Below are 27492 nucleotides of genomic sequence, written 5' to 3'. Positions count from 1 at the left end.
GTTTACAAATAAATATAATTTAAAAGCAGATGTTTACTTTCACCAACTGTTTTGTAGGTTTGAATAATCACAGCATCCTGTATTAGCATTAGTCGTGATTTGAAATAGTGCCACAGTGTTTCTACAGAGTGCAGCACAGAAAATTATTTTACTTTTGAATAAGTCCAAATGTATTAGACACCTGTGCACTCAACAACGTTTAAATTCCCCAATGTTAAATATTTAAAACATAAAAACCTTTATCAAAGTATTATACACAATAAAAGGGATGACAATGCCTTAATATTTTTATCCTCCGTTCTATACCCACACAATCTAACATAAATTATTAAGTGAATAATAATCATGCGTGCTATCTCGGGTATTAAAAAAAATAAAATACCTCTCAATAGCCCACCACATTACTGCCATTAAAAGAAGGAACTCCAATAATACTAATGCGAAACTTAAATCCACCGAAGCTGTACAACGCTACCAGACTGACGATTAAAAAATGACGTCAAAATTGATTAAAGCAAAAATTATGAGTGGTAGGTGTATGGGAGAAATAGTCTTAATCCCAAAAATACTGATGATTTAATCCGAATTACCCTCTGAATATAAGCAACTACAATTTCCTTAGTGTCTTGCATTCGCAATCACCACTATAAGGCACTAGGGCAATCCCTGACTATCGTCGGTTTAAATGTAGAAAAAACATGCTTTTCACACAGACAGATGTATTTTGTTAGCGCAGCAACGCGCGCCGGGCAACTGCTAGTATTTAATAAATGTGGTAAAAATTTACGAGTAGAGATCACGCGTCATAGGTATGCAAAATCACACCTTGGATGGAGCTTTTTGTATCCCTAAAAGGGGAGATGGAGAGGTTATCCAGCTTACAAATAGAGCTCGTTATTTTTATTTGAAACTTAATCGTATATATTTCACCGTACCGTCTCAAGAACTGTAGGCTTTACTAATAGACTAATAATACACTATCCCATGTCAAGTCGAAATAATAAACATTTTAAATAAACAACCAATTTTAATTTTGGCGATTTGACACTTTGGCAGACGACTACTACAACAGTCTTGGAAATCTGGAATATGGGAAACGTGCCATCAGTCATCACTATGACGTCAGTCATGAAACGTTCTTTGAGCCTTGCGGGAACTCAACCCTATGAGGGTCGTCAGACGAAAGGCCGCAGTCCAACCAACAACCAGTAAGTTTCTTCTTTTACATTGGCCAGTTTTTTCGTTTGCAATAAGTGATAAGTCAGGCTGTCGTGTGCTTGTTTATACTGTAACTACCCGGTCCCGGTCGGCCAAAGCCCGACGGTGGCAAGGCGATGCACTGACAAGTGTAGCGCTGAAGTCTCTCTACATGCGCCGGTTTGATTCCCTTACGTGTGCAATCCAAACTAAGCTCAACAATGTGTGGCATCGCTGACGGAAGAGGCCCACCTTAAATAAACGCTGTCCTGCTTAAGTGGACGTTCACGGAATTATCGAGTAGAGATTGCACACAACGACAACGCCTGTTTTGCTACTTTTTACAATAGTATAGGGGAGAATTTTACATTTTTTGATAATTTTATTAGTCCCAGTCCCGTTGAAAATTCACTTAGTTATTACCTTTTATTAATTTTGATCCTAAATATTTGAGTTTGCCCTAGAAGATGTTTTCCTAGACAATATTAGCAGTATTGAAATGGGTGTGACAAACACATTACTTAGTGATAAGATTCTCCATATGACTTTTTCCTAAAGTTAAAATTGACAATGTTAAATGACAATGTTAAAATTGTCTCACTCTAATTACTTTGTCTCACTCCAGATTTGCAACGCGAAGGCACGTTTCTTTACCAATTTATTTGTTTTATGGTAACTGTAGGAAAAATATAATGTGCAACTCGAGTGCAAAGTGACTAGTTAAATAAATAAATAATAAATAAAAAGGCCTTTATTTACAAGCGAGTTTCATATACATGATTTTCAAACTTACTCAAGTCAAACTAAAACTAAACTAACCTAATATATACAGAAATTTAATATACAAAAAACTACAAAGAAAAAAACATTTACAATTCACATTTGTTTTTCTGCATTGCGGCCCTGAATGAGCCATACGATTTGGAGCTCTTAATGTCCTGAGGGAGGCCATTATACAACTGCGGGCCAAAATAAGAAAATGACTTTCTTCCAACCTCAAGCCTCACTTTAGGAAAGTGAAGCCTGCGGTTGGAACGAGTACCACGCAGGCAGATCTCCCCCCTGTACTTAAGCCTCTCGCTGAGGTACTGAGGCTCTCCCAGCGTGAGCACTTTGTGGACCAGGCAGCAGGTCAGCCTCCTGCATATTTCATCCATTGGGATGAGCTTTGCAGCATCTCGGAAGGAGGACACGTGGTCAAAGCGGTTAAGGCCAAAAATGGACCTTACTGCAGAATTTTGAATTCTTTGAACTCTTGCCATATCCTCCTTAGAGATGCTGTTTCCATATGCAGGAAAGCAATATGTAAAGGCTGGGAGGACCAAGGACCGCATGAGTTGCATTTTGGCATATTCTGGCAGTAGAGTTTTAAATCTGCTAAGACCTCTCAGTCTACCCACTGCGCGATGAACTGCAGATGTGACATGGTCAGAAAAAGAGAGGTCTTTGTCAAGTACAACACCAAGTGTGTTGACAGTGTCGCAAACAGACAATCTCATGCCATCAAGGGTGACTTCTATAGCAGATTTACTTAATTCCTGCATCATAATGTTTGGTCCAGTATGCATGACTACACACTTGTCAACATTCAATCCAAGGCCATTCATGACAGACCATTGAAAAATGCTGTGCAAATCAGCATTGATGAGCCGGATTGCTTCTGATGTCTTGTCTGGCTTGTATGACAAGTGTAGTTGGCAGTCATCAGCATACAAGTGTGCTGTACAATATTCTACACTTCTGGACAAGTCAGACGTGTACAAATTGATCAGCACAGGTCCTAAACAACTACCTTGAGGAACACCACGCAATTTGCAAAGCGGATCTGATGTCTCACTCCCAATTTTGGTAACCTGCAGTCGGGACTCCAAATAGGACCGAAACCAACAAACAACTTTTTCACTACAGCCATAGCACTTCATTTTGGCCAATAACAATTCATGATCAATAGAGTCAAATGCTTTGGAATAATCTAGAATAGCTAATGTGCTGTATAGGCCTTTATCTTTGGCATCGAATAGATCCGCAAACATATTAGTCAGTTATTCTTACTACATCCGATTATTCTTGATCACAAACATAGGCTAACACGGTTAATTGCAGAAGATCTACATGTTCAAATACTACATGCAGGACCACAACTTTTATTGAGTTCCCTTCGAGAAACTTATTGGCCATTAAATGGCAGAAGTTTAGTCAGAAGTGTGGTTCACAAATGCCTGAAATGCTTCAAGACTAAATCTAAGGCTACCAATCAACTAATGGGACAACTACCTCAAAACAGAGTTCAACCTTCAAGACCATTCTCCCATTGTGGATTAGATTATTTTGGACCTGTATATATACATGCAAGCAACAACAAAAGGACTAAGGTTACAAAAGCATACGTTTCTCTGTTTGTGTGTTTCACTACAAAGGCCATTCACCTTGAACTAGTTGAGGATTTATCGACAAATTCGTTCCTTGCTGCCTTAAGGCGGTTTGTATCTCGCAGAGGGAAACCATACAAAATTTACTCGGATAGTGCTAAAACATTTGTTGGTGCGGACAAGGAACTACAAGAGTTGAAACATTTGTGGTGTTCAGATGATCACAACAGCCAAGTCCTGTCAACTTTAGCTACACAAGGGATCACTTGGAGTTTCATCCCCCCTCATTCACCAAATTTCGGAGGGCTATGGGAAGCTGGAGTACGGTTAGTGAAATACCACCTTAAGCGAGTAGTTCAAAATACAAAATTAACTTTCAATGAAATGTACACTTTATTAGTACAAATAGAAGCTTGTGTCAATTCACGCCCTTTAACACCTTTATCTAGCGATCCAAATGATCTTACTCCCTTAACACCTGCTCATTTCCTAATTGGAACTTCTTTCACCAGTGTTCCGGAACCTAATCTTAAAGATCTGAAATTAAATAGACTTTCTCGATGGCAACATGTTCAACAACTCTCGCAGCATTTTTGGAACCGCTGGTGCAAGGAATATCTGAACCAACTGCAGAAAATGTCAAGGTGGAATACATCAAGACCTAACATAAAAATTGATGATATAATGCTTATTCAAGACGACAATTTACCACCTTGTATTTGGAAAATTGGGCGAGTAATCGCAGTGCATCCAGGAAAAGACAATTTTGTGCGAGTTGCTACATTACAAACAAAGGATGGACTAATTAAAAGATCAATTTCAAAACTGTGCCCTTTACCAGGTCAAGAAATGGATTGAAATAACAAAATTTAATATTTCAAGGGGCCAGAATGTGTAAAAACACATAATTTACATAGCCTATATACAATTATTTCTCAAAAAGACTATATTTATCAATGTGTGATTCAAATCATATGTTTTGTTTGTTTATACATATTTTTAAAAAACAAACTTATAATTATTACAGTCCACTGCTACTTTCAATAAACATGTACTAGATATTTTCTATCTTTTATTTTACAATTAATTTCAATTTTCACTTTACAATTTTCTTAGCCTCTTGGATCATGAAATTCAAACTATTTCTTATGGTTTTATACTCATACCAGTCTGAAGAATCTCTGGTCCTCCAATATTTGTTACGGTGTTTATTTTTAACAATTGACAATTCTTTAATTGTTTCATTTATCCAGGGAGCTTTTTTCCGTGTTACCTTCTTACAAACAATAGGAGCAACCTCATCAAACACTTTCTGTATATGATCAGTAATAAATTGCTCTATCTCATCAGGAGACTCTAGCTTGTACACACAATTCCAGTTAGTATCAGCAATTATGTTTAGTGCAGTATCTGCATTAAATTTAGAAAAATCTCTAAATGTGATTAGCTTCGACCCCCTTTTGCCTTTCTTCATAGCTGCACAAATAACCTTCAACTTACCAGTTGCCAATTGGTTGTGATGCCTCAGTTGAATTCCTAAGTCTCAACAATTTATCTATCTATCTATACTATTATAAAGAAGAGGTGGTGTCTGTGTGTGTGTTTGTATGAGCTAATCTCAAAAACTACTGGTCGGATCGGGCTGAAATTTGGCATGATGATAGCTCACATTCCCGATTAACATATAGGCATATTTTTATCCCAAAAATCCTTCGGGGCTCCGCCCCAGTGGCTCTGGAGTTTCCCATGTTAACCTTATGAGAAATGGAATTAATGAATCTTAACAGCTGTTTCAATTAAACAAGTTGGTTCTGTTCTATGATGTTCAATAGCATTAAAAGTTACAAGGATTACCAACAGGGTGCAGCACTAGCACTATTATTTCTTTTACATTTATGACAACAGCAAAAGGTGAGTGAGCGTAGCGAACGAACTTCAACCTGGAGGCGAGTGAGCGTAGCGAACGAGCTAACCTGAAGGCAAGTGAGCGTAGCGAACGAGCTAACCTGAAGGAAAGTGAGCGCAGCGAACGAGCTCCAACCTAAAGGTGAGTGAGCGTAGCGAACGAACTTCAAAAAGAACCGAAATTTCTTAAACCATGTCCTCACTCATAACTGCTATAAGCATTTGATACTTATATGCCAACCCCGTACGAAGGACGGGTACTCTGCTAGTCCTTCATAAAGTACTGCCAGTCTAGCAGACAGGATAAATCTTTAGGGAAGTAGATTTTTGTTTGAGGAACTGCGTAACATCAGTATTGGAGGTAAATTCCAAAGTCGGGGTCACAAGCGCATGGAAATGCACCCGTATCAGAATGCAGTCACTCATCTCTTGGCCAATCAGAACCTGAAATCTGTGACAGTGGTCGTAAATAATTGAATGCCAATGATTCAACGTCAACTTGCAGGTCAGAAAATTTGTCAACAGTTTCGGACCCTTCAATTTATTGGTGGAAGCCATTGGAACTAGACATACCTCATTTGTCTCTGACAATTGATAACATTCGTCTTGTGACGCAAGCTTACGTTCAACAACCTTTAAAATTAACAATTACCAGACTTGCAATAGTAGTTTTCATCACTAGGAACGAAAATGGCTCTTTGATTCGCAATCCTTTGCCTCGCTTGGGAATACGATTAAGTAACGAAAAGACACTTTCGCTCCTTGTGATGAACAACTATTTCCATCATAATGTGGAAATAACCTTCTAATCGTTACAAAATTAGACTACATAATTTGAGGTTATACAAAGTCGTCATAAATTTTTACATTCTTGCTGTTTACAAAAATAACTTTAAATATCGTGTGATTAGCTGTGTTTCATAATGCATTATACAGTTTTAAGTAAGCGAGCCCAAAAATTTACCATTATGCCCTTTTCTAGTATTCGTGGGCCCTATGCTTTTTCTGTTCCCTATTTGAAGTTACCCGAAAACATGAATATCCGGACGATTTAGAGAACTAAAAATTTCTGCTTTCCGGACATTATGATGAAAAAACTGGTTTAACTGTCCTGTTTAAAATAATGTTAGTTTACAAAAGACAAAGAAAGTGCCCCCATTCTATCCTATTGACTTTGGCGAAGAAAAAAGTAAGTCTACCCAAATCAGATAAATTAGATAGCCAAGATTCAAAAGTTAAAGTTGCTTAATGTTAGATGAGGATAAGAGATTTGGTAGAGTTGATTGTTGGACTAACCCGGACTAACCTGTATGGATCATAAAAATAAAAAAATGAATCATGATTTAACATTGCTAAAATGGAACTGCCAAAACATAATGATTATATAGTAATGATATATAGTATAGGATTCAGGCCAACAACGTCATTTGTTTATGTTTATGATCCATGCCGGGTTTTATTCTAGTATTTGTGACTAGTACCATAGACTAAGTATGTTTTATCTATGCTAGTACCATAGACAAAAAGTATTTAATTCTTTTTGTCTATGCTAGTACCAAAAGTTGATGAAAGACCGAGACAAAAATGCAGGTAGCATCAAGATTGAGACAGTTGCAAGATTTGAATATAAATTATGTAGTTGTAATGAAAAATTAGAGGAAGAGACTGACGAAATATTTTTACTAGTTATCTTGGGTACAGTAGACTCCCTTGTATTCAGACTGCTTGGTTTGGAATTGGATGATCCTAAAAACAACCTGCATATGACTTTTTTGAAGTGGACATCTTCTTTATTGAGGTGGGCTTAGAGCACCTACCTCATGTTGCCTCAAGACAAATAATAATAACATATCATGAGAAATAATCAAGATCGAGAGAATTTCAACTTTTCCTTTTAACTCCAAACAAAATGGTACAACCCCAATTAAGTTATTGTGAAAATTACGGTTCAAAAGTTACTAAACTTTTGTGATATTCACCTTAAAAAATAAAAAGTGACAGTAATTTCAAACAGTCCCACCGTTTGTCCATCTTAAAGTCGTTGACAAGCCGATGGGATGAAGTATATGTCAGATTGCTGATACCATTTATGTTTATATACAAATAAAAAAACCACTTTTATCTACGCTGTGCTGTTTAGTTTAAAAACAAACACATTTACTGGAAATAAACTAAATTGCATTGATTACCTAAATTTTCAGAATAGAAATTTATTGTGATTTAGGTCTATACTGCCAATCCCTGTCTTAAAAATCTAAAAACACTCTTTAATTTTAAATTATTTAAATATGGTATTGAAGAAACTACCCGTAAATAAATAGTTAGAGAAATACCATTAATTATTATTTATAATGAAGTAAATAAAATATTATACGTACAGTATTTAGAACAACAACGAAATAACCAATATCTACCAGGAGACGATGAAATAATATTCATTTAAAATGATGGTTCCCGAGTTGGAAACTAGGCATCTCCCGCATCACATAGCTGTATTGCTACTGTATATGCTTTTTTGAAGGGGTTTCTGATTGAGATTACATCATGGTTCACTCTGAAAAGCGAAGAAATGCACTTAGTCTGTGGTGTTTATATACAAATGTCCAAGTAAAATCATCGTTGTGTGCATGCTAATAGTAAAATGTAAATTTTAAAATAATTTTTACAATTTTAAATATTTAAATATAATAAAAAACGTATACATAAAATAATACATACCGGTACTGTATTCTGAAAGCCTTTGACATGCCTTGAAACGTGGGACATTTTTACGTGATTGACACCATCCGACAAAGCAATTGGGTCAACAAATTTCAAGGGCACAACATGTGTTTCAAAGTAAAAAATTCAGATCTTTAATTTAAGAGGATCGTCGAACTAACTACATAATTTAACACCAAACTTATGTTTGGGATCAACGTATTATTGTTTTAACACGGTTTTGAACTAACGAATCATAACATTGACAATTTAAACCAATGAGTTATGCAAATTACATTTCAACAAATGCGGATGGCTACATCTACTCTACGTAGCTCTGAAGCCTGTGCCGATGTAGGGCTACTCTGTGCATATTTTATTTACCCATTGATTATAGGTAATAAGTAAGATAAGTAGACAATAAATATAAGTAAGACCATTGTCTATACAATTCTAGGCCCAGCTTACGAGTCTTCACAGAAAAGCCAATGCAAACTATTTTACGGGTGTTATTCAGAGATAAACGTTGATTAACATTGATTGGATGACACGATTTTATCATGGACCTAGAATACTGCAGGCAGACTTACTATCCTTTTGTAAAATCTAAAACGTTACATGTGTTACATTTGGGTGCGCTGATGTAGGCAACATTTCACTTTTATTTTTCAACTAAATATCTTATGGTTTGAATAAATGAATATGGGAAATTAGGAGGTGCATAGATATTAGAACGAATAACGGTAATAAACATTGAAAAATTATGTCACTAGCTTACTAACGTGTTTACTTTTTCAAACTCCTTCCACAGATGACAAGTTTATTTTTTTCAAATGTATGTTATTTTAACCAACCCAATGTTTTCAAAACAAACTATCTGTTATTGTTTTTACTTTTCTTTGTTTACTATTTTAATTAGCAAATTAATGCAGTGAAATTGATAAAAAGGATAGGTATGGACGATTTATTTAATACTATGTTAATAAGTTGGCATACCATATTTTTGGTTGGTAATTCAAACAATGTCAACTGGTGTGGCAGGTCTCTAGAAAACTGTCTAATAAAACGCAGGGTGTCAGTAGATACCAAATTGGAATCATCATATCATACCAAATTATCACAGTAGTGTATGGTTCAGACACTGACCAAAGAACCGAAAACCCTTATGCTGGGTTTGAGAAATAGAGTACAGAGAAAATATTCGGGAAATTTATAACGGAGGTTATGATACGAAAGAACAGAGGAATATTTAAACACCCAGATATGCGTGGAGGAGAGAATACATTAATTTTAAAAAACGTATTCCAATGAGAACCACAAATAAGACGACCACTTGGAGGATCAAGCAATGAAAGACTTCTCCAGACTGGGACAACATTAGCAGAGGCAAGGGATAGAAGAGAAAGGGAGGCCAAAATCCTCCTAAGGCTTCAGTGGTCACTGAGGTAAAATAAGTTACGGTAAGTGATAATATGTAATTAAAGGTGGTTCCATAGAGAAAACATGTTTTATCCATGGTGGTATGTAGTTGCTTTACGTTAAACCATCCAGTGTGTGTGTGAATCGACCACCAATCTCAATTCAAGGCTTTTTAAATCGAGACAATTGCTGTTTTGTTGTAAAATTATCGGATTTAAAATGCATATCATATGCCTTTTATCAGATGAAAGAAATATATATGGTCATGTGGTCTTAGTTTACAAGTTGATTTTCCATATTAACACTGCCTGCATTTTTCTTTTACCCTTGCATTAGACTCACTGTCCGTGCATGAGAACTTATCCAGCAAAGCAAGGGGTGACCCGGTACAGTACAAAGGTGAACTGTACTGATAAAATGTTTTCGGCAGTGACCAGGATCCGAACCCACGATTGAGCCATCGACTCACCTATAATAATTTACGTAGACCCACTGCGGCGGGTTATTTGTTACCCGGATTGAAAATCTCATATTTATATATCTTATGCATTTTCACCTTTTTACTTGTGATTCGATTATATTTTCTACGCTCAACGTACTTTCAGCTAGTTACGTTTTGTTTGTTTTCCTATACGATGATCTCGCCCAAGAAAAATGGTTTTAAGCGGAGGAAAATCAGCACTGCTCGGCGACTTAATGTCGGAAGAGTTATAAATAAAATATATTTGAGTCGATGAACTGCAGGCTGCAGCGGATTTATGGGCGGTCAGCGACCAGTGCAAAAAGGTGACCCGTCGTCAGTAGCATCAGTCATCAGAACATCCATCAGCAATTACAATGTAGTAGTTGAGCGTACGTCGTCCATCGTACATTCTACATTCCATCGCTTATCACTATACACCAACTGACAACCAACAGGTCCACTGGCACACTGCTGATCTGCCCCAGTCCACAGTCGTCACTTGATTGATCCTCAACGAATTGCGCTAACCACATCATAATGTAGGATTTTCGTCAAAAAAGTAAAAAAAATCGAATTCGCCTATTGGGTCTGATGATGATTGGAGTGTCCAATCGAAATCGATCATCACTTACCTTATATATGTATTTACCGTCTTGTAAGTCAACAGTATAAGAAAATATATTATTGCAAGTGTTATTAGACGTATATATTTTTGCATTTAATATTTTGTAAAATGTAGTCAAATGTTTGTATTATGTGTTATATTTCAATACAGCGACTCATACCTAGGGATAAAGCATTCGTTTTGGCTTTTAAACTGTCAGATATTGTATTTGCGAAGGTTTATATGTATTCCTATACAGTAATAGTTTTGCCAGCATATCAAGAAATATTCATATGCAAACCAACTCCTGTTCTGAAAATAAGAAGGTTTCAACTTACTACAAGATTCCCGTACGTAGAACGGGCAAACGGCTAGTTTGACATAAAACCACATTAGGACAGGACGACGTGTGCCGGGCCAGCTAGTATTTAATATTTTCGACCGTAAAATGTAAACGCCAAAATTATGAACGCTCAGATGTGTTAGTTTTCATAGAATAAACAGGTCATGGTCATGCATTGTTACCATAGAGTAAGTTACCAACTCTGGCTATAAAAATACTACCGTTAGTTACCAAATAGGGGGTGGGGGTGCATCACAGCTTTTCTCCTTTGATCCATCCTGACATTTGCCCGAACAAGTAGTGGAAATGACAAATTGTTCCAAATATAGAGTAACGCAAACGCAGCTTGAGCGTTGAGTGGGTGGAAAATTATCGTTGCAAGGACAACCCCAATGCCGTGCGAGGGTTGGTCTTTACTGCAATTTGTACTGCATGAGAAAATGCACAGTCAATAGATATAACAGAGATAATAGAGGTGATGTTATTTAGGCTATATGTGTACTGCCTAGCTATGACAAAAAATGTATAGAATATTTATTGAGCGGAGTGAATTGAAGCTCTTTGTGATCGTCTTCAATGAAATCTTTCTAAAACAATCAATCAACAACGGCTGAAAATATTTTAGCTGGAAATATTTTTACCAAGGGCTTGTTTGAAAAATGTTTTTTAAGACGAAAAATATCAATTTTTGATAATGCCTAGGTATATGATTTAAAAAGTAACTTTTTAAAAGTAAGTTTTTAAATTTTAACATTGGCCTCATGGGTTAGCATGATGGTTACAAAATAATGATGTAAATTTGAACAAAGAATCATAGCATACTAGAGGTCGTTCCATAATCGAAAACTTGACCAAAAACATGTAATGATGTACAGACTTCTCTATTTTTACCCCACACTGTAAATAAAACATGTGATTGGATTTTCTTCCATTTGTTTTGGTCTTCTGTTTATATTTCGTTGTTATTTCGTCACCAGCAGAGCAACCCATAAGGCCCATGTTAATTTTGTTCAAATTTCAAATTCTTTTTCGTTGCTTATTTTTGAGCCTATTTTTTTTTATAACGGGATTCTGCACATCTACGGGAAAATATATTTCCAACAGTTTGCGTAGATTTTCTCTGCGACGCCCACGAGCTAAGAAAGGGTTTAAAGAAACATGCTTGCCTATTTATATATAGTGTTTAAAATCAAGCCAATATACACCTTAAATAGTAAACACAGTGCAAAGGGGAATATTGAATGATGGCTACTGATCAAGTTGTATTTTAATACTGATCGAATAGGTACAGTATTTAACAGTTTTTATTTATGTAATTTAAATTAGGTTATAACAAATAATATTTGTACTATGTGATTGGGAATTAAAACAACTATATGCAATTTTATATAACTATAGGTATTCTCAAATCAATGCTATTATCTAAATATGCTATTATGAACATGCGGTCTTATAGTATTTACTTTAAACAGTAAAATAAATTTTTTTATCCTATTGTGAAATTTAAACCCCATTTTAATGCTTATTTCATGTGGAAACTTTTGAGTGTGCCAATGTCGACTAAATGTATCCACTTGTGTTTAATAGCAAACAAAAATATAATTAAAACAAACAATTTTGATAAGCTGTTTAACTAATAAAGCGCTTATTGTAAAAATATTGTTTATGTAAGTTTGCTATCATCAACAATACACGCAGTCTACCACTGAGTTGAACAACGCGTTCTATACTTCCCAAGCTATTGTAAAATTTGAAATCTTGTTGATAGTATCGTGTTGGCAACACACTTGATCGTCGAGTTGTATTGATCAGCAAGTTGGCAACGACTGTGGGTATATAATTGCCCAAGTAAGTAGGCCTAAGCATACAGTAGTTTTTTACGATTCCGTTTTACAAAAAATGCCTAATCCGCATAAGAGTGTAATATTAAGGACAACAATACCCCCGCCGCAGCAAACCTGCAGACTAAGTGAATTTCCATTCGCCTGATTGGATTTACACTAAAATGTCTACTTAAAAATATAACATATATTTCCTATTTAAATAGAATTAGTTTAACAAGTACTTAGGTTTGCTGCATCAGGGAGGGTAAAACTGTTTTTTTTTGTAAAATGTTAATAGTTAGTAAGAAATAAAAACATTTTCCAAATTTGATCAAATTGTGTTCATAAACAAGCAAACTACAACAGTTTACTTGTTCTCCATAAGAATAACATGGGAATTTAAAATTAAAATTTTTTTTAATTTTCTCCGTAACCATTAGGCGCATAATAGCACTTCAATATACTAAATTATTTGTTTTTTTAAGCTCTACAAAATGGTTTGGAAAGAAATTGCTAAATTTTATGTTTTTTTGGTCGAAAATGGGAAAAACCTTTTTTTACCCCATAAAACCCCCAGTAAACCCCCATTCCCATAGTCCGATCATGCTGGTTCGCGAACTCGTTCAAGTTTATCCCGCCTTACACCTTCATACCAAATTTTATCAAAATCGGACAAAAATTACTCAAGTTATCGTGCGGATGGACACACACACACACACACACACATATATATATATATACATATATAACAATTTGAACGAATGGTGTTTTTGGCCTCTGGGGACATCAAAATGGAAAAGTAAATCGGTCCCGGGCCTAGGTCTTACCATGAGACCTACGGTAATAGCTACTTCCCTATAGGGAAACTCGCTAAAAAAAAAACTGTCTGATATTTGTAGAACATAACGACGCACAATAAATATCTGAAACGCACGAACACTTTTAGCAATGGCTTGAGATTTTTGAATGTAGAACACTTGCTTGAAAAAATTTCAACAAAGAGAACAGACCTTACAAGGTATGGTGAAACTAATAAATTTGTGCAATTCTCTCAAAGAAGGCAAATCTTTAAAAAATTACATCTGCTAATCATATGGATCCATGCAGGATTATTTCTGGCTGAATTGCCAAATCTGGTCAACATTGAAGAAATTGCCTAAACATTTTTTAAATGGGTTTATACAATTTTACTTGCTTATTAGTCTAGTTGTCCCTTCTTCACAAGGGCTATACATTTAACATATACCAGTGATTCTGTAATAGAGAGTTACTATAGTCCGGTGGCTTAGTGTAATTACCGTTACATGGCGGATAAAAGCATCAAATTTGGTATGAAGGTACCTTAGGGTATACTAATAAATTTTAGCCTAGGAGCCCTTTTGAAATTTTAAATATTTCCACACACGGCACCAAAATCCAAAATGGCCGACAAATACGACAAAAACTACCTTTAAAACAATCCATTCTCCTGTTAATTCTAAAATATAACTTAAATCCAACCAAGACTCTACAATACAAACCGGAGATATACTAAATTATATGAAAGAAATCTTATGCGTGTCTGTGTGTGAGTGGGTGGGGGTATGTGTGTAACTTAAGTATTTATGTAACGAAACCCGTACTGGACATTGCGCAAAAATGGTCAAACCAATTTACTGCAAATTTGGTGTGGACTTTGTTAGTATCATATGTCAACACTTAGATCTGTTTCCTTTTATTTATCTATTTTTATAATTTTATTTTGTTTATTTTTACAATTTTCATCTATTCATTTTTTTTTTTTTTAGATCTACAGTTAGGCAAAAGTCTGGAACCCCCCAGTTAATTTTTTTACGCGTTGCAGTAGGAAAACTAAACTCGGCATATATTTACAAAATAAAAATTTGCACTTTTTCATCAAAGTTATAACTTTGCTTCAGCCCCCAGAATGGGGTATTTTGGGGGCAGCCCCAAATTTTCTAACGTAAACACCTATCATGTGACCACTCATTTTAAAGGGTTTATTAAGAGAAGTTGAATGGTGCAAACCAGAGGTCAATATCCCACTCCAAATTGAAATGGCAGCCACTTTAATTATTTAAGATGAGCAAGCAAAAGATAAAGTCTTGACAATCCCAGTTAACTTTAAAAATTTAATATTTTAATACTGGCCAAAAGGTGAATTATCTTTTTTTACAAAGGTATGTAGAGTTTAGTGTTCCAGCTATAACCTGTTACAAAGTTAATAAGGTATTATTTCAAAATGACTGCCTTTTTTATTAGGGATCTTTGATCTTTGGTTGATTAGGGCATTTTGATCTTGGTGTCATATTGGACCGCACACTTCCAGTCATTTAAGGTGCTTTGTATTGCGACAAGAGGTAAAGTCTCAGCGAGGAATAATATAATCAGGAAGCTCACCATCAGATGCTGGGGTGCTAACCCTAATGTCCTCAGAACCTCAGCTTTAGCACTTAGTGTGTCGGCTGCGGAGTACGCTGCACCAGTATGGAATGCATCGTCACATGCAAAAAAGGTTGACATTGCAGTCAATGACATGGCTCGGATTGTAACTGGGTCTTTGAAACCAACCCCAGTACACAAACTCTATCCTATCATAGGGATCGCCCTTCCATCAATCCGACGTGATGTTGCTGCCGACGCAGAAAGGACTAAGCAAGAGACAGACCCTCGCCACCCATTACACGGCCACCAACCTGCAGAGTGACGGCTTCGGTCCAGAAAGAGCTTTTTATCACGGACACGAGTCCTGGATGGATCACTCTCAATCAATCGGGTGGAAAGGTGGGAGGCCACGTTGACTAACCCTTCCTTACCAGCCAGGGAGGAACTGGCTCCTGGTGGAGGCCTTCATTACACGGTGTGGAAGACCCGAAATCGAATTAGGGTCGAGGTACCAAAATCCAAGACAAACATGCAGAAATGGGGTCTCTTACCAGACGAAGAAAACATCTTGTGCGCGTGTGGTGCTGTCCAGGATCCTGGCCATCTGCTGATCTGCCCACGCCTAGACCAATCTTGCACATTAGATGATCTTTTAAATGCGAATGACAAAGCCATATCAGTCGTTAATTTTTGGAAATGCGAAGTCTGATTTCCGGGCACGGAAAGTAAGTAAGTAGTATTAGGGGGGCGATATTGACTTCTAGTTTGCGCCATTTAATTTGTCTTGAGAAACCATTTAAAATGAGGGGTAACATGATAGGTGTTTTCATTTGAAAATTTGGGACTGCCCCCAAAAAACCCGTTTTGGGAGCCGGGTACAAGTTCTAACTGTAATGAAAAAGTGATTTTTTTTGTAAACATGTGCCGAGTTTGGTTTTCCCCCTGCCACACGTTATAAAGTTAACTGGAGGTGTCCAGACTTTATCTTTTGCTTGCTCATCTTAAATTAAAATGGCTGACATTTTGATTAGGGGTGCAATATTGACCTCTGGTTTTCACCATTCAATTTATCTTGATAAACCCTTTAAAATGAGCGGTCACATGATAGGTTTTTAAGTTTGAAAATTTGGGGCTGCCCCCAAAATACCCCATTCTGGGGGCTGGGGCAAAGTTGTAACTTTGATGAAAAAGTTCATTTTTTTATTTTGTAAATATATGCCGAGTTTGGTTTTCCTTCTGCAACGCGTTAAAAAGTTAACTGGGGGGTTCCAGACTTTTGCCTAACTCTGTAGATCTAAAAAAAAAAAAATAAATAGATGAAAATTGTAAAAATAAACAAAATAAAATTATAAAAATAGATAAATATAAGGAAACAGATCTAAATGTTGACATATGATACTAACAAAGTCCACACAAAATTTACAGTAAATTGGTTTGACCATTTTTGCGCAATGTCCAGTACAGGTTTCGTTAAATAAATACTCACACACATACCCCCACCCACTCACACACAGACACACATAAGATTTCTTTTATATAATTTAGTATGTCTCCGGTTTGTATTGTAGAGTCTTGGTTGGATTTAAGTTATATTTTAGAGTTAACAGGAGAATGGATTGTTTTAAAGGTAGTTTTTGTCGTATTTGTCGGCCATTTTGGATTTTGGTGCCGTGTGTGGAAATATTTAAAATTTCTAACGGGCTCCTAGGCTAAAATTTATTAGTATACCCTAAAGTACCTTCATACCAAATTTCATGCTTTTATCCGCCATGTAACAAACGGGGGTATTCGTAAATTAAAGCCCTAAGCCACCGGACTACTATAAGAAAGTCAAACTAAAGATCACTCACTATGAAGCCTAAATTAAGTATCCCTTAGTTGTTAATCGTCAATATCCCTTAAGTGTTAAAACTTATTTTTAGAGTTGTCTGCATTTGTTAAATTTTCCTACTCAACAGTACTATTAAACATAATAAATGTTAACGTGAGAACAGGACAAAATTTATACGTCGGTTGAATACATAAGTCAGGATGGTCGTTGTGTTAATGTTTTTGCTATATTCTTACGGTATTGCTGAACATCACGAGTAGTGTGTTAACTCTGATGTCACGATTTCAGAATGGGAAATAATGGTAGAGAAATAATGTTTTACAAGGATTTTGGCTATACTATGTCAAACATTTTCAAACAAAATTTTCACGGTGTTATGGGATATAGAATCTGATCCAGTCCTCAGGGGAGACGGTACCTAATAATTACAAGATTAATATATTATAATCCAGCCGGAAGCTGGATAAACAGTATTACAAAATCAGCCAGAGATCTGTATAGTAGTAAAAAATAAAAAAAAATACCTTAAATTAAACAACAATATAATAGTAACAAAAGAAATCGTCGTGAAAACCTCGATTTTTTACTAATCGCGATGGGTGAAAAATAAGCCCACAATAATCTCATCAATGATAAACTCATCATAACCAAAAATGCACTTAAAACAATGATTGTCCACACGTCCATCATCCCAAGTGCTATCTTAATCTTAAAATTAATCGAAATGTGAAATAATCTTGTTAAGGTAGGTAGATTACTGTCTCACCAGAAGATGGGACCAGTTTGTCAATCCAGTTACCATTTGTCGTCAATCATACTTTCTAGCAATAAGGTCAACGTTGGTAACAAAAGCAGGCTTTAGATCGTCTCTTACAAAAAATGGCATAGACACATAGATAACGATTGGTATAAAGAGGGCACAATACAATTGTTATCACTTTACCACAGAATTAATGCATCTGTACATTTGTAGGAACGGTTACATGGCCAAAACATATCTTCGAATTGCTAAACATGCAGAACATGGTTGAATGAGTCAAAAACTGTATGGTATTGAACATAGTTCAATATAAACAGATAAAAATAATACAAGTTTTAGAACCAAGTGAAAATAGCTTGGTAAACAAGTTGTTACAAGAAGTTCACGCTTCAATGAAGGGTCGTTGCAAGGCCGATCGTCGACTGCATCCCTGCATCAATCAACCCCTCCCCCCCGTGGCACAAGGATGTAAATACGTTATTTTTTAGAAATGCAAATTAAGAAATACAAACACGTTTACTGATTCTTTGTTTGCTGTAAATTTTTGTGACTTAGGTATATGAATTACCAAAATAAATATTAAGTGACTATGTCCATAAGCACAATTGGGTTTGGAATGTATTATTTTACGATAGAATAATCTTAGAACATTACTTAGAACGAATTAATGATTTTAAGATGATACATGATCACGATTTTTACTTTCTCCCCTATACATAGAAAAAGTCATATATGAAAAAAGTATTGTTTTCGTCAAAAGTTTCGAGTTTAAATTTCGTGTAGATACAGTATTTCTATTTTGGGTCCCCCAGAACCCAAAAAATTGTTTCCAAAGTGATGTCTGTGTGTGTATCTGTCTGTATGTGTGGATGTGTACAGACAGGGCCGCAGCTACACATTCATCTAGGGGGGGGGGCAAGTCCTAAATTTGCCGGCTTTTCACCATGAAACTGTGGAATTTTTATAAGTGCCAATGGCATTTTACTGTCCGTCTTAACAACACGAGGCACACGAACATTATTTTAGAAAATGGGCCAAAGGCTTGAAGATAGATTCATATTACGTTATTACAAATTTAACAATTTAAAAATTGGAATATTATTATGTAATTCTTAAACTTGTAAGTACAATTTGTGTAAGACCAAAATAAACCTATTTTTTAATATTTGTTTATTAAATTACCGTGAACATACAGCCATAGATTAAGCCTACTCATTTATGATACAGCTCTTAATACATAAAGACCCTCAATAAGTTTGAAACATTAATTATATTTGATTTTTACTTCGTTTTTAGCAGCAAACGTCTTTATTATGTTTTAAAATGGAACTTTTGTCACTCTACACATTATTGAGATGATACTTGATGAGTCTTTAATTGTCTTGTCTGCTAGCAGTACACTATCACCGAATATAGGCGAGCTATGGCGAGCAACTGCTCGTGTACGCTCGGGATAGTTCGCCTCGCCTTGATTCGTGCTCGCTTGTGCTCCATTTTTGTCGGTTTTTGGGACGAGCCAAAGGCGAGTGCCGGAAGATAAAATATGTTAAGCCACCATCAAGCATATTCGGTGAACTTGGTAAGCTCGTTATTCACGTTCGGCAGCATTCGTCGTCACAACTTGAGTCAAAAATTCGGCCAAACATTCGGCGATAAAAATATTACGTCATCGGACTCACAGACCGAAGACAACAATCTAGGGTTAAGACATTATACACTACTATTGATCTAAAAGTCACTGAGCCAAGAACGTTTTGTAGTTTACGACGATGCGCCACCTGAATGAGTGGGCTTTTTCCAAGATCCCATAATTAGTTGCGACGCTCTACGATTCCTGAAACTAACACACCTCAACAATATTGGTCCTCAGATGTGATGTATTATAAGTTTTTTAATTAAATTTTATTGTAGAAACATTCAATATAGATTACTCGTCCATATGAAAAGTTTGTAAGGTAAATTAAAGAATGATGAGGAAATGTGTACCGATAAGGAATTGACTTTACAACCTAATTAATCGTAGCAAAACTCAAGATGATTTACAAATAAAACTAATAAGTTATACTAGTATCGTACAGGGTTTTCGTACGCTGATTGCAGTTATACTTGGTTTTGCATTTGCAATGGGAGAGGACACGGTTGAAGAAAATTTGTTTCTATTTATTTACGGTATGCTATAGTATGCACGGTATGCAAATCTACCATAGCCATGCTAATATTCTACCACTGCACCTAAACAATAGAGAAGTAAAGTTTATCATAGCTTTTTGTTGCTAGTTGGTTCAAATTACCTGTTGTCATTTAAGACAGCTGTTTTTGAGACAGTGCAATGAAAAACTATTTTGTTTTTACTCACACAAAATAGTTGGTGAAATAGCTTATACTTAACTAGTAGTGATTCTTTTTTACCTTCATTTCAAGTAACACAATTTCCTCAATAAGTAAAACTGAAAAAATAACTTTTGGCTTATAAAAAACTCATTTAATACATTCTGAAAAGAAAAGTAAGCGAAGGCCCAACAAGCTCGATTTATTTACTAAGCCATAACGTAGGCGCCCGATGACGCCAGAGGAGAAAAACCAGCAGCAATGTAAGCAGAATCGTAAAGAGGCCGCCATAGAGCAATGAGCGGCTGCAGTTTTTGCACAGAGTATCCTAACCACTGAATGTCATGTTTTCTGATGAGCAAGCACATTCCTCTTGAGGGTATTAACCACTAACATCGCGATAAGGATCCACACTTTTTCCACCAAGTATCCTTCGTTTGACATTGCCGTTCGAGGAATCCTTTATTTCAGAAGTATTATTGAACAATCAATAATGCATAACGTTTTCTATTGAAGAAACCTGATTTGAACTTCTTGTTCAAGTAAAGGGGGATTGTCCACAACAAATCAACAGGTTAAAGACTGCAGTTTGTTATTTCGATCCAAATAGATATTACAGTGTGTGTAAGCTTAGACTAAAATAATGCTATGGGTTTTGTACTGTAGGTTATTGGAAATTCGAAACAATTGATTCGTGTTTTGAGAAACTATAAGTTACTCTAGTAATGCATCAATTTACTTTTCCTACAGTTACCTAACAATGTACATATTCTCTCACTGATTTGAGAAAGCAAAGTGACCAATTTGCTCATCAGTGAGACAATGTTAACATTGTCTCACTCTAATAACTTTGTCTCACTCTTTCAAGGTGACTCAAGGTTGACTAAAGCTGAAAATGTCACGTGCAAACCCTTTAAATATTCTTAATAATACTATAGGTCTACGCATCACAATAATAAAATCAACCTATTTAAATCCATAAGAGTAGAAAGGCACACACTAATAATCTATTGTAATTTTGTCATATATATAGTTAGTTGTTATTGTAATTTACAACTAGGTATACGGCCTAAGGTCTGCCAACTGAGCGGAGTGAGCATCGATATAAACACATAACCTTTTTTACACAATTTGTTATTAACGAAATTATAGATTACAACATAAAAACATAAGTAATGTTATTGATTAATACAAACTTCCCCATCGTTATAAGCAATTTTGTTCTCCTTTTTTCCTTGCCATTTGCTGCTCTTATTTATGCTTTTGACTCTCTCTACACAAAATGGCTCAACCAGCAATCCCTTGATGGTCCCAACTCTTGCAGTGCTTGTTGTCTTAGAATCTCGTTTTATGAACATACCCAAATCGATTTACAACCTACCAATTGATTTACGTTAAAAGTGGTACTGCTCTTATATTACCCTTGAAGCCAAGATTTTACACAGAGAGTTGTAAGGATGTTCGCACATCTCCAGAACACCCTTTAATCTAAAGGTAGTGTGTTCTCAATAAGAAAGTGCAAAGTGACACATTTCAAACACTCTACTGTTTTCAAGGATATGACGTGAAGTATACTGACATAGTTCCTGGACGATAACGCATGATTTAAATCAGAATGTATTCTGGGTTTTAAAATTCTACTACGGTCCAGTTGTAGGCTTTCGTTTGCACATCATATCTCATGCAGTCACAGTAAGGTTATATAGGATAGCGTCGCATCCGCGCAGGTCAGTGTAGTGGTGTCCTCTCAAGCGGCAGTTGTCTCTCTCTCTCCACAAAAAAGTAAGGAGTTTGTTATTGTTCAATCTTATCTAACTCTATGATTATGGCATTTCGATTTAGGTTAATAAGATATTTCTGTAAAATAATACTGTAATGAATTGTGATGATTTTTCTTTAATCGATAGTTAGGAGTTAAATGGTTTTTTTACTGAATGAAATACACATACCAATAGTATATTTCATCACTAGGACGTAAAGCGGCTCTTTTTGATAATCGATAACAAGTGAGTACATAGGCTTGACATTGACTACTGACCATTGACAACCGATTGGTCAATAGGAATACAAACGATATTGAACCGATATTTGTCAACACTGTGTTGGTGATAAAATTGTCATCAAAATAAGCTAAGGGGATAAAACAGTCGATACATACTTTCGATGATTGTGATAGCTCACAATCGAAATTTACAACTGAATTGAAAACAGTTGATTTTTACTATACTGTATAGGGCTAAAACGCTTTTTAGGCTATTCCAAAAATGCTACAGTATCATATACATCATTAGATATACTCTTTCATAATTTGACTTGAACCAAAATTTACTAGTCATCTTAGTTCTAAAGTAACAATATCTCAACGACGGTGCGCCGGACGTGGCCACCATGGGTAGGGACGTAAGCGGGAATTTCTCCTCCAAAGTCCCTCACTGCACTACAGTTCCGTCTGTTCAGTTTCCAAAAAAGAAACGAGTCTACAGTATGTGTGATGCTGAGATGATTCCAAGGCGTAACTGAACAATGTCCCTGATCTTTTTAGCTTACTCGATTGATTAAATTATTCAACCGGAAAAGTTAAGAGGGATTATGGTTTCTTGGTTAAATCGGATGACGAAACATAAAAATAATGCGGATAACGTACATTCAATCAAAATGAGCCTATTTTAATTTACAAAGGAATTCTGCACATCTATAGGCAAATATCTTTCTAACAGTATGCGTAGATTTTCCCTGCGATGCACAGGAACTGAGAAAAAAGGTTTTCAATAAACATGTTTGTCTACTACTAAGACTGTTCTTTCAACACCTAGTTAATATATAGAATTAGCCCCACGTTAAATCGCCATAAGAAAAGTTGAATTTCTATTTTTGACCCAATTAACATAAATATTCTCAAAATACAAATAAAACCTGCACATATAGGACCGATAACCTTTATTTTGCTTAGGTTAGGTTAGGAGAGCATTTTACGGCTTAGACTCGCTCGTAAAATGTATCTTGCCCCCAAAATAGCTCACTTTCGTGACTATTAGTGAAATATACTACAGTACACCTTAACAGGTTCAGTCGTGTTTGGGTGATGAAAAATACATCCAAAATGTCACACCTCGAATATTATTATGGTATATTTTTTATATCTATGAAAATATAAAGGAAAATCTGTCATAATTGCAGTCAAAAAGAGCAAATTATCCACACAAGGAAATAATCCTATACTCTTATATGATCAATGTTTGCGTGATTGGTTGGTGGGTTGGTTGGTTGCACAATTATCTGAATAACTTCTTGATCAGCATCGTACGTGTTATAAAATTACTTGAAAAAAAGATATACGTCTAATAACACTAGTAATAATAAATGTACACTTATACTGTTGACTCACAATTCGATAAATTAATATGAAAGATGGTGATCGATTTTGATTGGACACTCCAATCATCATCACACAATTATCTAGAAAAAGGGCTCCGAAGATTTCCTTCAAATTTACCGGTACCGTACTAATATTAATCTAAGACTTATATAGTATTGAGTTAGTATGGGTATTTTTCCTTAACTATAATTATTATGACCAGTAGACATTTTCTACTTATCACATTACCAATTTAGGAGAAAAAGGGACTTTTGTTTTCCTATGGAGTTTTTAGAAAATAGTTGCACCAGGATAGTGTGCGGTACTATGTAGAATGCAAGGGTCTTGGTCTTTGCGTGCCGCCTACGAAAACAACGTCTCCTCTATAGCTAAATTTGGTAATAAAAACGAGATGCTCTAATTTAGTTTCGTTTTAACCCTAGCAGCTGGCTCCAACAATAAAACGCATGTTTTGTTGATACATTTTTCGGTCGAGTTAATTTGAGCAAAAAGTTGAAATGTAAAATAGTTTACGTTATTGCGTCAAACGATCCTTCAAGTACTTAAATTCAACTACAGCTGTTTCATGCCGCTGGGGCACATCCTCAGGTTGTCGAACGTTGAGATAACAGAGCTTTCATCCGTGGATGAGTTTATCAATATAAATAATTACTGTTACACACATAATACACGAATACGAAAACATTTAAATGAGCAGTCATGACGCAACATCCACCTCGTGTATTCGTTACTTGGCCAAGTTAAATTCTTAACTGAAAAAAACAGTTTACAGTAATAAAATTTGGTGTGAACGGGGGATGTCTGTTACAAACACTTGGAATTATAGCTCGAAAGGTTGACTTTGGAATAACTCCTTGAAGCTGTAAAATAAGCTATGACACTTTGAATTAAACTGTAAAAGGTATTTACTGAAGCTCGTTTGTGGTTAGGTTGTGTTAGGAAAACAGCATTTTTTAATTTACCCATAGTGCAAATATAAATTCTACAGAATGAGCTGGAAAAGTATAATGGGATTTATTACATACTTTACCTTACTAATTTTAAACACTGTATAGATTACTAAACCCTTTTATAGACGACCTGTTTATATACTTTACTGGTAAAAACAATAAGCACACAGGACAAATTTTCAGAATTTGACGTATTGTTAACAAAACGATGGCCCAAAGACATAGATTTGAGAAGCCCCCAAAATACACAGTATCTACTATTTGGTATGAACGTGAAGTTTTCCAGAATGTGTGTGTAAAGTAAAAAAAAATTATAGGTAAAACTCCTATAATGCAGGATTAGTTTCCATGGTACATTGAAACTCTCTAAAATCATTGTTAAAAAACGAGAGTCTGGGGACACCACCAGGATACATAATGCCATCTTTGTTTGGAATTTTGGAACTGTTCGCGCTTCGGTGCCAATGTAGTTTGTGAGGAAAGTCCATAGAATAAACTGAATGACCAAAACACCCCTGTGCAAAATGCAGGAAAAGCGTCGATGATACACGAAAAATCTCCCGAATCAGACGTATTATTAAAAGAGCAAGAGAGCGAGTACATAGCCTTGGGGACTCCCAAGATTCATTGTAAGAAAGTTTGTATGTTTGGACTTGAAGTTGTCCGAACCAAACCACTGCTGTAGATTGTGTGTAAAGTCCTGATGGCCTTGACAAGGGCATTGGTGCAGTTGCGGTCTCTTACAAGGCAAACATCCCAAAACCGGCCACTTAGCAAAAACACTGCATTTCAATCAGCGAATTCCCTTATCTGCGTAGAAAACAGCTGTTTGTATTTCATTGGGAATGCATGTCAGTGTGAGGATGATTCGTAAATATAAATTCCACCCACTAATTGTATTGATGTTTCGCATTGGAGAACTTTTGAAATTATTTTTATGCGTCTTGTTTACTAATAATTATGTTTGTACAGACAAAATAAAAGATGTAATGTGAAAATCTTTTAGTCTGCACCAAACGTTAATCGTATCATACGAGAACGGTATTTAAAAAGTATTCCTTTATGTTAACCCTTTTACATTGCATATAACGTATGTAATGACGTTACATAATTATACGCACTAAAATAAAGAGATATATTATTCACAATACCTAGTTGAACTCAGTTAACGTTACTCCAAAAACCGTATCTAAGTTATTAACAATACTACTACCACTTCAATAGTCCATTAAGTTTCTACGCGCAACTTGTAATAAGGTCATATCAAGATCATACCCAACGTGAAAACCAGTCTAAAAGCGGATCAGAAACAAACAAAGTAACTACAATAAAATCCCACAATTGTTTCCAAACGAAGCCAACAGCACGTTCTCACTTAACTGGTTTATGGTAGGTAAGTCCAGCTGTAAAACACGCGCCATTATTGGTATAAACACTTGAGAGTTTCCCGCCAAATGTTAGCACTAGGAGTTCTATTATAAGATCCAGTTGTTGGAAATGGAATGAAGTGCAACAAATATGACACTTTAAAGTGCCCCAGGGCCTCATTCTATAATTATTTCCCTAAAAAGAAGGTTTCCTGCACAACTTAACGTTACGCTCTTTCCAGTGACACCAAAAACATGTCAATCGGTTCAGTAGTTTCGGAGGAGTAATTGTCACAAAAAACCTGCTTGCGTATTAAATAAGTACTAGTGTACATGTTGCTCGAATTCGAGCAATTGCTAAGTATTACAGGCGTTATTTTGAAACGAATAACAGTCATAATCTATGATGACTTTAAAAGACTCGACTCAAAGATTATGGAAATACTAAAGATGTACCGGTACATAATAGATCGATATAATCAACAATTCTTGTAACATCTTACCATTATTCAAAAGCTTATCTTGTTTTTTAGTGTTTTCCACAAATAATAGCCTTACTCATAGTCGCATTGGGTTATCCATAATAACGATTATAAAAAATACAAATAAAACATTATTTCCATTCCTTCTCCTTGGTGGTGTTCTATGACTTTCCTTTTTTTCATAGTTTGCAAATCGGCTCTTTTAATGATTACTAAGAAATGCAGCACAGTGTTAATTCAGTTGTCTTTTTAGTATATCAAATTATCCAGGTTCTCTCGCTTTTTTTATTGAAATATTTACGCCAACCCAAATTCAAATGGTAAATATTTTATTTCAATAAAGTCAGTAAATGTTTGTAGCAAACTGTTCAATTTGCAAACTTATTGACGGTTTACAATTAACATATGTTCTTCTTCTCACTTTTAATTTCTGACAACAGCTGGAATTTCATAACAATGTTTGTTTCCCATGTTAATCTTATAGAGAAATACGAAACTTTTAAGGGCCCAGGGCCTCACCAAGGCCCCAATATAAAAACAGGCCATGCTGCAGCACGGGCAGCGCAACACTACGTCACAGTGGTGGATAGTTGTACTTGTACAACCATTCTCCACCACCAACCACCATTGAACCATTGATTGATTGAGAACCATTGTTCTCTTACCATTAAAATCTTACAAACAGCCAGCTTGTTTATTTACCTAAAACATATGGGAATGGCGATGGCAATGAATTTATCAATGAAATCTATCCACTAGTGTGACGTCATGGATCCTGCAGCATGGCCTGTTTTTTCTAAAGCGACCTTTGCCTTACTCTCTAACTATTTCCCTAAAAAGAAAGTTTCCCGCACAACTTCACGTTACGCTCTTTCCAGTGACACCAAAAACATGTCAATCGGTTCAGTAGTTTCGGAGGAGTAATTGTCACAAGAAACCTGTTGCGTATTAAATAAGTTTAGATAGATGGATAAGTTGAAATTCTAGCAGATTTTTTTTTAATTCAAGGAATCCTAAGGAAAAAGGATATAATCCAACTTTGGTGGTATTAAATTTATTCAGTACATGTGACATAACATTTTAAGATATCAACACCCTACGAGTAATTTGAACAAAATAATTAATAAGTAACTATACAAAAGTGTAGTTTGTTACTAAGTGAGTTATCGTAAAAATATTCAATTAAAGCT

This window comes from Macrosteles quadrilineatus, unplaced genomic scaffold (genome assembly GCF_028750875.1).
Source record: "Macrosteles quadrilineatus isolate MER2022 unplaced genomic scaffold, UCM_ALF_1.0 Scaffold_3__2_contigs__length_128488019, whole genome shotgun sequence".
NCBI classification, from domain to species: Eukaryota; Metazoa; Arthropoda; class Insecta; order Hemiptera; family Cicadellidae; genus Macrosteles; species Macrosteles quadrilineatus.
The sequence above is the reverse complement of the archived record's forward strand: the minus strand, read 5'-3'. Positions refer to the sequence as shown.